Genomic DNA, 12,401 nt, shown 5'->3' on the forward strand with positions numbered 1-12,401 from the left:
TTCTGTGGTGCACGTCTACATGTTCGTCACCTATCGTGTGAGTCACCTTCAACAATTTATATCATACCAAATTTGGGGATTCATACCCTCAGAACCAAGTTTAGAAGTGTTACTTACTTCAAACCGTGTAATTCTTTAATCCGATATGCCTTTGCCTCCAAACGCCTCAAATCTAGCCACAATTAATTCGATTCAGTCAATTAAATTTATTGGAATTAATTCCATAAGAAAATGCTAATTTTTCACAAAAATCCAAAATTTAGCTCAAAAATCGACCGTGGGGCCCACGTCTCGAAATCCGACGAAACTCACAAAATCCGATAACCCATCCAATTACAAGTCCAACCATACTAATTTCACGGCTCTGAATCGGTGTTCAAATCTCGAAAATTCATTTTTATGAAATTGTAGAAATTCCTCCAATTTCTCTTGAAAAATCAATAATCTAACTCCAAAAACGAAGATTAATTCATGGAATATAATTACAAGGGATTCAAGAACACTTACCCCAAGTTTTATGGAAAATTTCCTCTCCAAAGTCGCCCAATCCGAGCTCCAAAATCAGAAAATGAAGAAAAAACCAAAACCCACGATTTTATTTTCTGTCCAGTCATTTACTTTTCCCGATCGCGAAGCACAAAAAATTCCAGCCCAAAATTTTCCTTTCGCGATCGCGAAGAACAAATTTCCAGCACTTCCAGACAACCTCTAGTATAATGGTCATAACCTTTTGTACAAAACTCCAAATTGCAATTGGTTTAGCTTTCTGAAAATTAGACACCAAGGGATATAACTTTTATTTGTTGCTCATCTCCCAATTCCTTATATATTCCGAGCTATAAGCTTCCAAAGTCAGCCCTGTGTAACAAAGAATTTACAAACTCTTCCCAGATAGCCAAGAGTGTATCCATCATAACGTTTTGTACACAACTCCAAATGACAAATAGTTTACCTTTCTGAAAACTAGATACAAAGGACTACAACTTTCATTTTTTAATCATCTTAAAATTCCTTATATGTTGCGAGATATAACCTTTTAAAGTCGGGTCAGTGCAACAGAGGTTTGTTCTACGCGATCACGAAATAGCTTCCGTGATCACGATTCACAACGCCTCAAACTGCTGTTTACTCTTCGCGAACGCGACCTGATGTTCGCAATCGCGATTCACACCTCTGTGGACTAAATCCAACAATTTAAAATGGCCTAGAAATAGTCCGAAACCACTCCGAAACTCACCTGAGCCACTCGGGACCTCAACCAAATATACCAAAAAGTCCTAAAATATCATACGAACTTAGTCGAAGCCTCGAATCACATCAAACAATGCTAAAAACACGAATCATACCTCAATTCAAGCCTAATGAACTTTGAACTTTCAAATTCTATATCTTGTGCCGAAATACATCAAATCAATCCGAAATGACTTCAAATTTTGCACACAAGTCATAAATGACATAACAAAGCTATTCCAATTTCCAGAATTGGATTCCGACCTCGATATCAAAAAGATAACCCCCCGGTCAAACTTTTCAAAAATTCAACTTTCGGCATTTCAAGCCAAATTCCTCTACGTACCTACAAATAATTTTTCGGACACGCTCTTAAATCCAAAATCACCATACAGAGCTATTGAAATTATCAAAACTCCATTCCGAGGTCGTTTACATATAAGTCGACATCCGGACACTATTTTAACTTAAGTTTTAAACCTTGGAACTAAGTGTTCCAATTCATTCCAAAACCTCACCGGACCCAAACTAATTACCCTGGTAATTCACACAACAACTGTAAAGTATAATTTGAGCATTAAATAGGGAGACAGAGTTATAATACTCAAAACGACCGGCCGGGTCATTACAGCAATTGATCGAAATGAATATATTGGGGAATCGGGTTGCACGCCGTAACAGACTTATTAAAAGTCCATATTGGAGGATCGGGTTGCACATCGCAACAGACTTATTAAAAGTCCATATTGGGAGGATCGGGTTGCACGCCGCAACAAACTTGATTAAAAGTTCATATTGGAGGATCGGGTTGCACGCCGGAATAGACTTAATTAAAAATAAATATATATATATATATATATATATATATATATATATATATATATATTGGTGGATCGGGTTGCACGCTGCAACAGACTTGATTAAAATAAATATATTAGAGGAGCGGGTTGCACGCCGCAACAGAATTGCATATGAATATATTTTGGGAGCGGTTTGCACGCTGCAATGAGAACTGATTGAAATACTAATTGGATATGATTGCTGAGTTGACTTCAACTATATGAATGAGTTATCAGATTATTTCTATTATTGTGGTTATTACTATTATTGCGTACAGGGTAATGTAAGTGATCTGTCTTAGCCTCATCACTACTTCGTCAAGGTTAGGCTCGACATGTAACGACCCAACCGGTCATTTTGAGTATTACAACCTCGCTTCCCCATTTACTCCTCAAATTGTATCTTACAGTTTTTATGTGAATTGTCGGGGTTAATTGGTTCGGGCCCGGTGAGGTTTTGGAATGATTTAGGACACTTAGTTCCAAGGTTTAAAGTTTAAGTTAAAATGGTGACCGTGTGTCGACTTATATGTAAACTACCCCGGAATGGATTTTTGATAATTGCAATAGCTCCGTATGGTGATTTTGGACATAGGAGCGTGTCCGGAAAATTTTATGAAGGTCCGTAGTGGAATTAGGCTTTAAATGCCGAAAGTTGAATTTTTGGAAAGTTTGACCGGGGGGGTTGACTTTTTGATATCAGGGTCGGAATCCGATTCTGGAAATTTGAATAGGTCCGTAATGTGAATGTGACTTGTGTGCAAAATTTGAGGTCAATCGGACGTGATTTGATGTGTTTCGGCACAAGATATAGAATTTGAAGTTTCAAAGTTCAATGATTTCGAATTGAGGTGTGATTCATTGTTTCGATGTTGTTATGTGTGTTTTGAGGCCTCGAGTAGGTCCGTGTTATGTTATGGGACTTGTTGACATAATCGGTTGAGGTTCCGGGGGCCTCAGGTGAGTTTCAGATGGTTAACGGATTGATTTTTGAATTTGGAAGACTGTTGGAACTGAAGCCTTCTGGTGTAATCGCACCTGCGGAAAAGTAGTCGCAGGTGCAAGCTCGCAAGTGCGAGTAGGGGTGAGCTGAAGCGAGGTGTGCAGGTGCGGAATCGCACCTGCATGAGAAGGAGCGCAGATGGGGACAGAGGGCTGTGAGGCATTGGTCGCAGGTGCGAGGAAAAATTCTGCACCTGCGTGATCGCAGATGCGGGAACATGCGCGCATTATCGAAAACTGGGCAGGCGAGTGAAGTCCGCAAATGCGACGTTTTGCTTGTACAAGCGGAGGCGCAGGTGCACAAATCTTGTTCACAGGTGCTGATCGACTGGACATAATCCTTTAAGTTCGAGGGTTCGACATTTTCACCCATTTTTTCAGATTTTGGAGCACGGTTTGCGTGATTTTGGAGAGGAATTTTTCCACACAACTTGGGGTAAGTGTTCTTGACTCCCTTGTAGTTATATTTCATGAATTAATCTTCATTTTTGGTGTAAGATTAATTAATCTTCAAGAGAAATAGAAGGAAATTTCTATAATGTCATAAAACAAAATTTTCAAGTTTGAATATCAATTTGGAGTCAGATTTGAGTGAAATTAGTATGGTTGAACTTGTAATTGGATGGGTTATCTTATTTTTTGAGTTTCATCGGATTTCGAGACGTGGGCCCCTTGGGTATTTTTGGGGCATAATTTCGAATTTTATGGAAAATATTAGTATTTTGATATGGAATTAATTCCTATAAATTTTGTGTGCTGAATCAAATTAAGTGTGACTAGATTCGAGCCATTCACAAGTTGATACGCGCAGAATGGGATTTCTGGAGCACTGTTTAGCTTGCTCGGCATTTGATTTGGTTTGTTCAAGATAAGTAACTCTTCTAATCTTGGAGTTGAGGGTATGAACCCTGAATGTATGTATTACATGATTTTTTGAGAGGTGACGCACATGCTAGGTGACGGGCGTGTGGGCGTGCACTATAGAAATTGTGACATAATTGTTTATGTGGAATTTTTTAGTTAAATAATCTTGGCATTTTCATGCGGTTTTATGTGTTAAGGAAATTGAGCTGAAAAGCATATTAAAAATTATGTTGAGGCTATGTGCTAGTATTTTGGGACCCACAAAGGTCATATTGTTGTGAGTTATTTATTTTGAATTGAAAATTCATACTCAGTCATATTCATTTCATTACATTTCATATCTCAGTCTCTGTTGTTATTTATTGATACATCATATCATTATTTTGGGCTATTCTCATGACATTGTGAGCCCATGAGAGAGAGAGACTAGAGAGATTGATGACTGAGGGAGGCCGAGGGCCTGATTGTGAGGATATTTTTGGGATCGGGCTGCACGACGCAGCAGGCCATCTTGGCTTTATATATATTATTACTATTATATGGATTGGGGTTGCCCGCCTGCAGCATGCCTTATTGGCTTATTATGGCACGTGAGTTGTCCGTGCGGATTTTGATATGATATTATAACACGCGAGTTGTCCGTGTAGCACGTGAGTTGTCAGTGCAGATTATAGCGCTTGGGCTGTAGGAGCCCCTCCGGAGTCTGTACACCCCCCCAGTGAGCGCAAGTACCTACTGAGTGCGAGTGCCGAATGCTGAGTGACTGGGAGGCATGAGTGATGGTGAGGTATGCCCGATGGGCTGTTTACGAGTGATTGTGAGGTATGCCCGAGGGGCTGTATACGCGTGTTGTGAGGTTTGCCCGAGGGGCTATTTATGATTTTATCACTAAGTTTCATCGCATTGGCATGCACACATGACATACAAGCATAGAGATGTATTTTTCTCATGCTGTACAACATCACATCATTCATAATTTTCTCACACATTTTGACAGATGGGCATAGTGATGCATTTATTTTACACGGGACATCTGGAAAGAAAATGAAATATCTCTTTTATTATTGAAAGGATTTTTGGGAAAAATTATTATTTTCAAACTTATTCATATTTTCGGTAACTTCGGTAAATGATTTGGGTTTTCACTGATGTACTTGAAAGGAAGAAATATTTTTGAAATCATGAGTTAGGTGAGCATTTTATTTCTGAGTTATTTCTTGTAATATTTGCTTTACGTGGTTATGAACTGTTGTGGACTATTGGTTTTTGGACCCGACCTTGGTAAACGCTCGTCACTGCCTTCAACCTAAGGTTAGGTTTGTTACTTACTCAGTACATGGGGTCGGTTGTATTGATACTACACTTCTGCACATTGTGTGCAGATGTTGGCTGTTGTTGTTGCTGTGCTCGATGGTTGCCAAATTTGAAGATGTACCTGCGTTCTTATGGTTGCTGCCTCTTGTTCATGGTAGCCTTAGATTATAAAAACTCTATTTATGTACTTTTCAAACAGAAGATGTATTTACTTCATATCAGCTTTGTAAACTCTATTCTTAGAAGCTCATGATTTATACTACTAGTTCTTGGGGAAATGTAATGGTTTCATATATTTTCTTTAATAATTGTCTTGTTAAATTACATTGGAATTGGATAGTGAATAGTTGGCTTACCTAACGGGTTGGGTTAGGTGCCATCACGACTAGTTGGATTTTGGGTCGTGACAAGGTGGTATCAGAGCTCTAGGTTCATAGGTGTCACGACCCGAAATTCTACACTTCTTGTGCTGTTTTCGGAGTTGGTCCCAGCGACGTACCATAGACTTGCTCGGATTTCAGCTACCAGAGGAGACTTGAGGTATAACTACACGGCGTCTGCAGTTCTGAATTCCCCGTCTACCTTATTTTAGTTGTGTGTTTGCTTTAAGACAACTCTATTTTATTCAGACCTTTATTTGTATTATTCAAGAAGCTCGTGCACTTGTGACATCAATTCTAGGATGGTATTTAGACTCTGTTATATTGTTTTATATGGATTATTCACTACATTTCAGACTTTACTCCTGCATTTGTTTCTCTGTTATTAATAAATTTAAATATTGTTTTAAAATGGAAAATATTATTCTAACGTTGGCTTGCCTAGCAAGTGAAATGTTAGGCGCCATCACGGTCCGAAGGTGGGAATTTCGGGTCGTGACAGTTGGTATCAGAGAACTAGGTTACATAGGTCTCACGAGTCACGAGCAAGCTTAGTACAGTCTGAAGGATCGGTACAGAGACGTCTGTACTTATCTCTCATAGGCTATGAGGTTTAGGAATAATATCACTTCTTTCTTATTCTGTCGTGCGATTTTATTCTCTCATCGATGATTGAACCATTCTACTCTTATTCTCTCGCAGATGGTGAGAACACGTAATACCTTTACTGATGGACAGGGACCAGAACCCTCGGTGGCAACTATGGCCAGGTGTAGAGGTCGAGGCCGAGGTCGTGCTAGAGGCCGAGGTAGAGCTCAGTCCAGAGCTCGAGCAGTTGCACCTGTTGTAGAACCTCAGGTGGATCTTCAGGAGGAAGTTCCAGTTCAGAATGTACCAGTTGGACCAGTTCAGGTTCCGGAAGGATTCATAGCCACTCCAGTGCTTCAGGACGCTCTAGTCCGGTTGGTGAGTCTTTATGGAGGGCGTGGCCCAGAATGGTACATTTCCAGTGGCGCCGGCCGTCTCATAGGCTAGGGGAGGAGCAGAAACTCCCACTTCTCCCGCTCCGTAGCAGATGGCTCCCCAGAATCAGGCTCCAGCATCCCCGCCAGTTGGGGTAGTTCATCCAGTTGTTGCGGCACGGACCGGTGATAGGCCCGTCATGTCTTTTGAGGCCTTATTGAGACTGGATAAGTTTACCAAGCTCTTTCCAGCTCACTTCAGTGGTACACCTTCTAAGGACCCACATGATTATCTTGAACGCTGCCATGAGGTGCTGCGGAACATGGGTATAGTTGAGACTAATGGGGTTGATTTTGTTGTATTTCAGATGACGGGTTCCGCCAGGAGGTGGTGGAGGTATTATACATTGACTAGACTAGTTAGATCGCCTGTACTTATCTGGGATCAGTTCTCTCAGCTATTTCTCTCGGCTTGCGAAGAGTAAAATTGGTCAGTAGAAATTTGTGCTTCGCGAACGCGAGGCACTGACCGCATTCGCGAAGGGTAAAAAATCCCAGAAACAGAACTTGAGTTCTATAAAATGGGATTCGTCCCATTTTCAACTCTTTTCCATTTTTGAGCTCGGGTAAGGCGATTCTTAGGCGATTTTTACGGGAAAACATTGGGGTAAGTGTTACTTATCCTATATTATTTATATTTCATGATTCCATACTCATTTATATCATGAATCCATGAAATTTGGAAGAAAAATCAGATTTTTATAAAATCTTCCAAAAACGAAAATATAAGATTTGAAGGTCCATTTAACATCGGAATCGGATAATTTTTGTATGGTTGAACTCGTAGCGGAACGTGTGTTCGAATTTCGTGAGTTTTTTTGGGATTTGAGACGTGGGTCCCACTGTCGAATATTTAAATAAATTTCAGATTTATCTCCGAAAAATTAGTAAATTCATATGGAATTAATTCCTATGATTCGTATTGAGTATATCGAATTGTTTGTGAATAGATTTGATGCTTTTGGAGACAAATTCAAAAGAAAAGGCTGTGGTCGAATAATTTATTGGAATTTGCAAAGCGAGGTAAGTGTCGTGATTAACCTTGACTTGAGGGAATAAAACCCTTAAATTATTTGTTATGTGAAAAGCATATGAACGTCGTATAAGCGAGGTGACGAGTGTCTATACGTCATCAAATTAATTGTTTGCATAATTATTTTAAAATCCTAAATTGTTGTAATACACGAATTAATTGTTATAAATATTGTTTCTATCCTATTCTTTATCAAATATTAGTTCTTGAATTCCTCCAATAATTGCTACATGCTTATTTGATTTATGTGCATTAATTGCTACTTGACATTTAAAATATTAAATATTAAACTGCATATTTTCTCCCTGATTTCCATAATAAATTGCTATTTGTCATTGTTTGTTTCATAATTAAATCATAATTATTGTATGCTTGTTGTCTTATAATTTTATATTAATCGTTGCATTTATTTGGGCAATTTCTTCTATAAGAATTGGTAAATGAATATATTGGAGGAGCGGGTTGCACGCCGCAACAAAATTGATTGAAATGAATATATTGGGGGATCGGGTTGCATGCCGCAACAGACTTATTAAAAGTCTATATTGGGGGATCGGGCTGTACGCCGCAACAGACTTATTAAAAGTCCATATTGGGGGATCGAGTTGTACGCCACAATAGACTTGATTAAAAGTCCATATTGGTGGATCGGGTTGCACGCCGCAATAGATTTGCTTAAAAGTCGATATATATATATATATATAGGTGGATCGGGTTGTACGCCGCAACAAACTTGATTAAAATAAATATATTGGAGGAGCGGGTTGCACGCCGCAACAGAATTGCATATGAATATATTGTGGGAGCGGGTTGCACGTTGCAACGAGAATTGATTGAAATACTAATTGGATATGATTGCTGAGTTGACTTCAACTATAAGAATGAGTTACCAGATTTATTTCTATTATTGTGGTTATTAATATTATTGCGTGCATGGTAATGTAAGTTACTTGCCTTAGCCTCGTCACTACTTCGTCGAGGTTAGGCTCGACACTTACCAATACATGGGGTTGGTTGTACTGATACTACACTTTGTACTTCCTGTGCAGATTTCAGAGTTGGTCCCAGCGGTGTACCATAGACTTGCTCGGATTTCAGCTACCAGAGGAGACTTGAGGTATAACTGCACGGCGTCCGCAGATCTGAAGTCCCCGTCTACCTTATTTTAGTTGTGTGTTTGCTTTCTGATAGCTTTATTTTATTCATACCTTTAGTGGTATTATTCTAAAAGCTCGTGCATTTGTGACACAAATTCTGGGATGGTATTTAGACTCCGTTATATTTTTTATATGGATTATTCACTACATTTCAGACATTACTTCCGCATTTATTTCTCTGTTATTAATAAATTTAAAAATTGTTTAAAAATGGCTAATATTATTCTAACGTTGGCTTGCCTAGCAAGTGAAATATTAGGGGCTATCACGGTCCGAAGGTGGGAATTTCGGGTCGTGACAAGATCCTAATTAGTATATATAATTTATCATCAAATATATCTATTTGTAAATTGATTCATCGACTTATAACTTTCTTAGATACATCGATGAATATTAAAAATAAAATGTTTGACCTATATCGACTAATAGTAAAAATAAAATGTCTCGACCTATATCGATTAATCTATGTCATGCATTATTAGTGATGAACGAATGAAAAAAGAAGTTATTAGCATCAATTACAATATAGTGTATGTGTGTGTGAGAGAGAAATTACTCATATACTTAATTATAACTTAGAAAATTTACTTAGATAGATGCTATTATAATTTATTAAAAGTAAATAGTTAATATAATTATTTATAAAGATTATGCTTATAGTTTATAATTATTTATAATAATTGTATAGTTAAATAAAATAAATGCTTATAGTTTATAACATTGTTTTTATAGTTTATAATATTTTAAGGAAAAAAACACAAAACAAAAACAATTTAGTTTTATTTTTTTTAAAAAACCTACCAAAGTTGGTCGGTTTTTGGTCAAACGGTCAACACTTAATGTACCGAACAAAATTACCGACCAATTTTAGTCGGTAATTCTGAAATCAGAATTGAAATACGGGATTCCCCCCCATTTCTCTTACCTTTCTTCTCCAAATTTCCCCTAACTCCTCACTCAATACCTTCCCCTCTCCTTCTCTATTTCCCTCACACAAATCCCATTCCCCACCCCGCGTCGCCACCGCCCAGCTACCGCCGTCGCCGCTGCCACTGCTGCGCTGCCTCCTTCTCCACCTCCTAAAAATTCTAGGTTTGAATTACAACTTATTTCTTTGTTAATTCTAGGATTTGTTAATTAGTTATGAATTAGTTTTAATTGCATTTTATTGAAATCTAGGGTTTAAGTCTTGTTTTAATTAGTTTTGTTAATTAGTTAATTAGTTATGAATTAGTTTTAATTGATGAGCGTTTCAATTTTGAATTTGTATTGTCTTGAATAGTTTATTTAGAATTGAATTATTAACTTTGTATTGTCTTGAATAGTTTAGTTAGAATCTAGGGTTTAGGATTTGTTCTTGTGAATCGAACTTTTAGGGTATGGGTTGAATTTTTAGGATATAAATTTAACATTTAGTTTATGTTTAAACTCGTAGGATATGAATTGAACTTTTAGTTTTTAGGATTTGTTCTTGTGAATTGAACTTTAAGGATATGTATTAAACTTTTTGGATATGAATTGAACTTGTAGGATATAAATTGAACCTTTAGGGTATCGGTTGAATTTTTAGGATATAAATTGAACTTTTAGTTTATGTTTAAACTCGTAGGATATGAATTGAACTTTTAGTTTTTAGGATTTGTGCTTGTGAATTGAACTTTTAGAATATGAATTGAACTTTTTGGATACTAATTGAACTTGTAGGATATAAATTGGACCTTTTGGATATGAATTGAACTTTTAGGATATAAATTGAACTTTTAGGATATAAATTGAACTTTTAGGATATAAATTGAACCTTTTGGATGTGAATTGAACTTTTTAGGATATAAATTGAACTTTTAGGATATAAATTGAACCTTTTGGATATGAATTGAACTTTTTAGGATATAAATTGAACTTTTAGTTTATAATTAATTATATTTAATATAATTTAATTTTTGGTGTAATTAGGAAAAATAATTATTTTTAATTAACTAAAAAGATTTAATTAATTTATAATTGTAGAATAAATTAATTTATTCTTGTTTTATTTGTATAGATGGAACATCGTACGTGGATGTACAATAGGAATCATCCTAATCGGCGGGGATTGCAGGATGATTTTGTAGAAGGGGTTGATAACTTTATTAGACATGCAATGTTATTTCCACCATACCAAAGTGAATGAGTAATTAGGTGCCATTGTGTCAGGTGCGATTATATGAAGTTTAAAAAACTAGAGGAAGTTAAGCTTCATCTTTATAGTAAGGGGTTTATAGAGAATTACTTTGTGTGGACTAATCATAGAGAGATCGATGGTAGCCGTGGGATATTTCATAACATGGTTGTTGGTAAAAGTAGTTGGTCCGTGGAGAATACAAATCTTGATTCTAGAATTCAGGATATGGTTGCGGATGCTTTTGGGATGCACTTCGGGGGTGAGCCCAATGAAAATGCTGAACAAACTCCTAATGATGACGCAAAATGTTTTTATGAATAGTTAGAGGAAGCTAGTCGTCCACTACGTGAAGGAAGTCCGCCCACTGAGCTGTCTGTTGCAGTTAGATTACTAAGTATCAAATCTGATTGGAATATTTCTCAAGCAGCCATGGACTCTTTCATTGACCTTATGAGTGAACTAGTTGACCCTAATATCAACTTACCTAGTGATTTCTATAAGGCAAAGAGATTGGTTTCTAAGTTAGGACTTTCGTCAATGAGAATTGATTGTTGTGAAGATGGTTGCATGTTGATCACGCCCAGCTACGCCTTATAAAAAGAACTAAGCGGTCACTGCAAAAATAATCTGGTTCAAGAGTCCGGAGTCGAATCCCACATAGAACTAACCTATTTGCTACAACTTTTAGTATCGCTAATGATAAGCTCAGACAATTTTCAGAGTTCAAGATTTTATTTGATAATTAACATAAATTATTTTACTAAGGAAAATTGACAATAAAAACTATCAATAAGCAAGAATGAAGTTGAATTCAAGAGTAAAAGAATCTAGGGTTATTGATTTCCCCAATTGTCGGATTAATTCCTGACACGTTAGCTATAATCTTGTCGTAACACTCTATAAAGATGATGAGTTCTTGCATACCGTGCTTATCTCTCGATCAATTACGATAATTTACTAGAAGCATTCTCTCGAACTACTCTAGTTGACAATTTGTTCAACTCATAAATATCATACCAAAGCTTCGTTATCTCTAATCCCGCTTTTAAATTCAAGTAATTAATCTCTTAACTTACTTGAAAGTGGCGTTGTTCAACAACAATCTAACCAAGTATTCTTTCTCAAGCAACACTAGACAACTAGACACGATTAATCAAGGGCACTTTCAATTAATCACAAGAAACACATAGTTGAACAATTATAGAATAAAAACGGCTCAATTATATCAAAACGTAATCAAGACTTCATCCAACAATTAGTTCCATCAACCCTAGATGATGGGTTTAGCTACTCATACTACTATGAAAGATTACAATATAAAAAGTCATAACCAACAATGGAATTAAGAAGATGAAGATGAAAAACTCGTAGGAGAATTCTCTGTCTTGCTCTCGTTTTG

The sequence above is a fragment of the Nicotiana tabacum genome, chromosome 2, assembly GCF_000715075.1.
Source record: "Nicotiana tabacum cultivar K326 chromosome 2, ASM71507v2, whole genome shotgun sequence".
Classification (NCBI taxonomy): Eukaryota; Viridiplantae; Streptophyta; class Magnoliopsida; order Solanales; family Solanaceae; genus Nicotiana; species Nicotiana tabacum.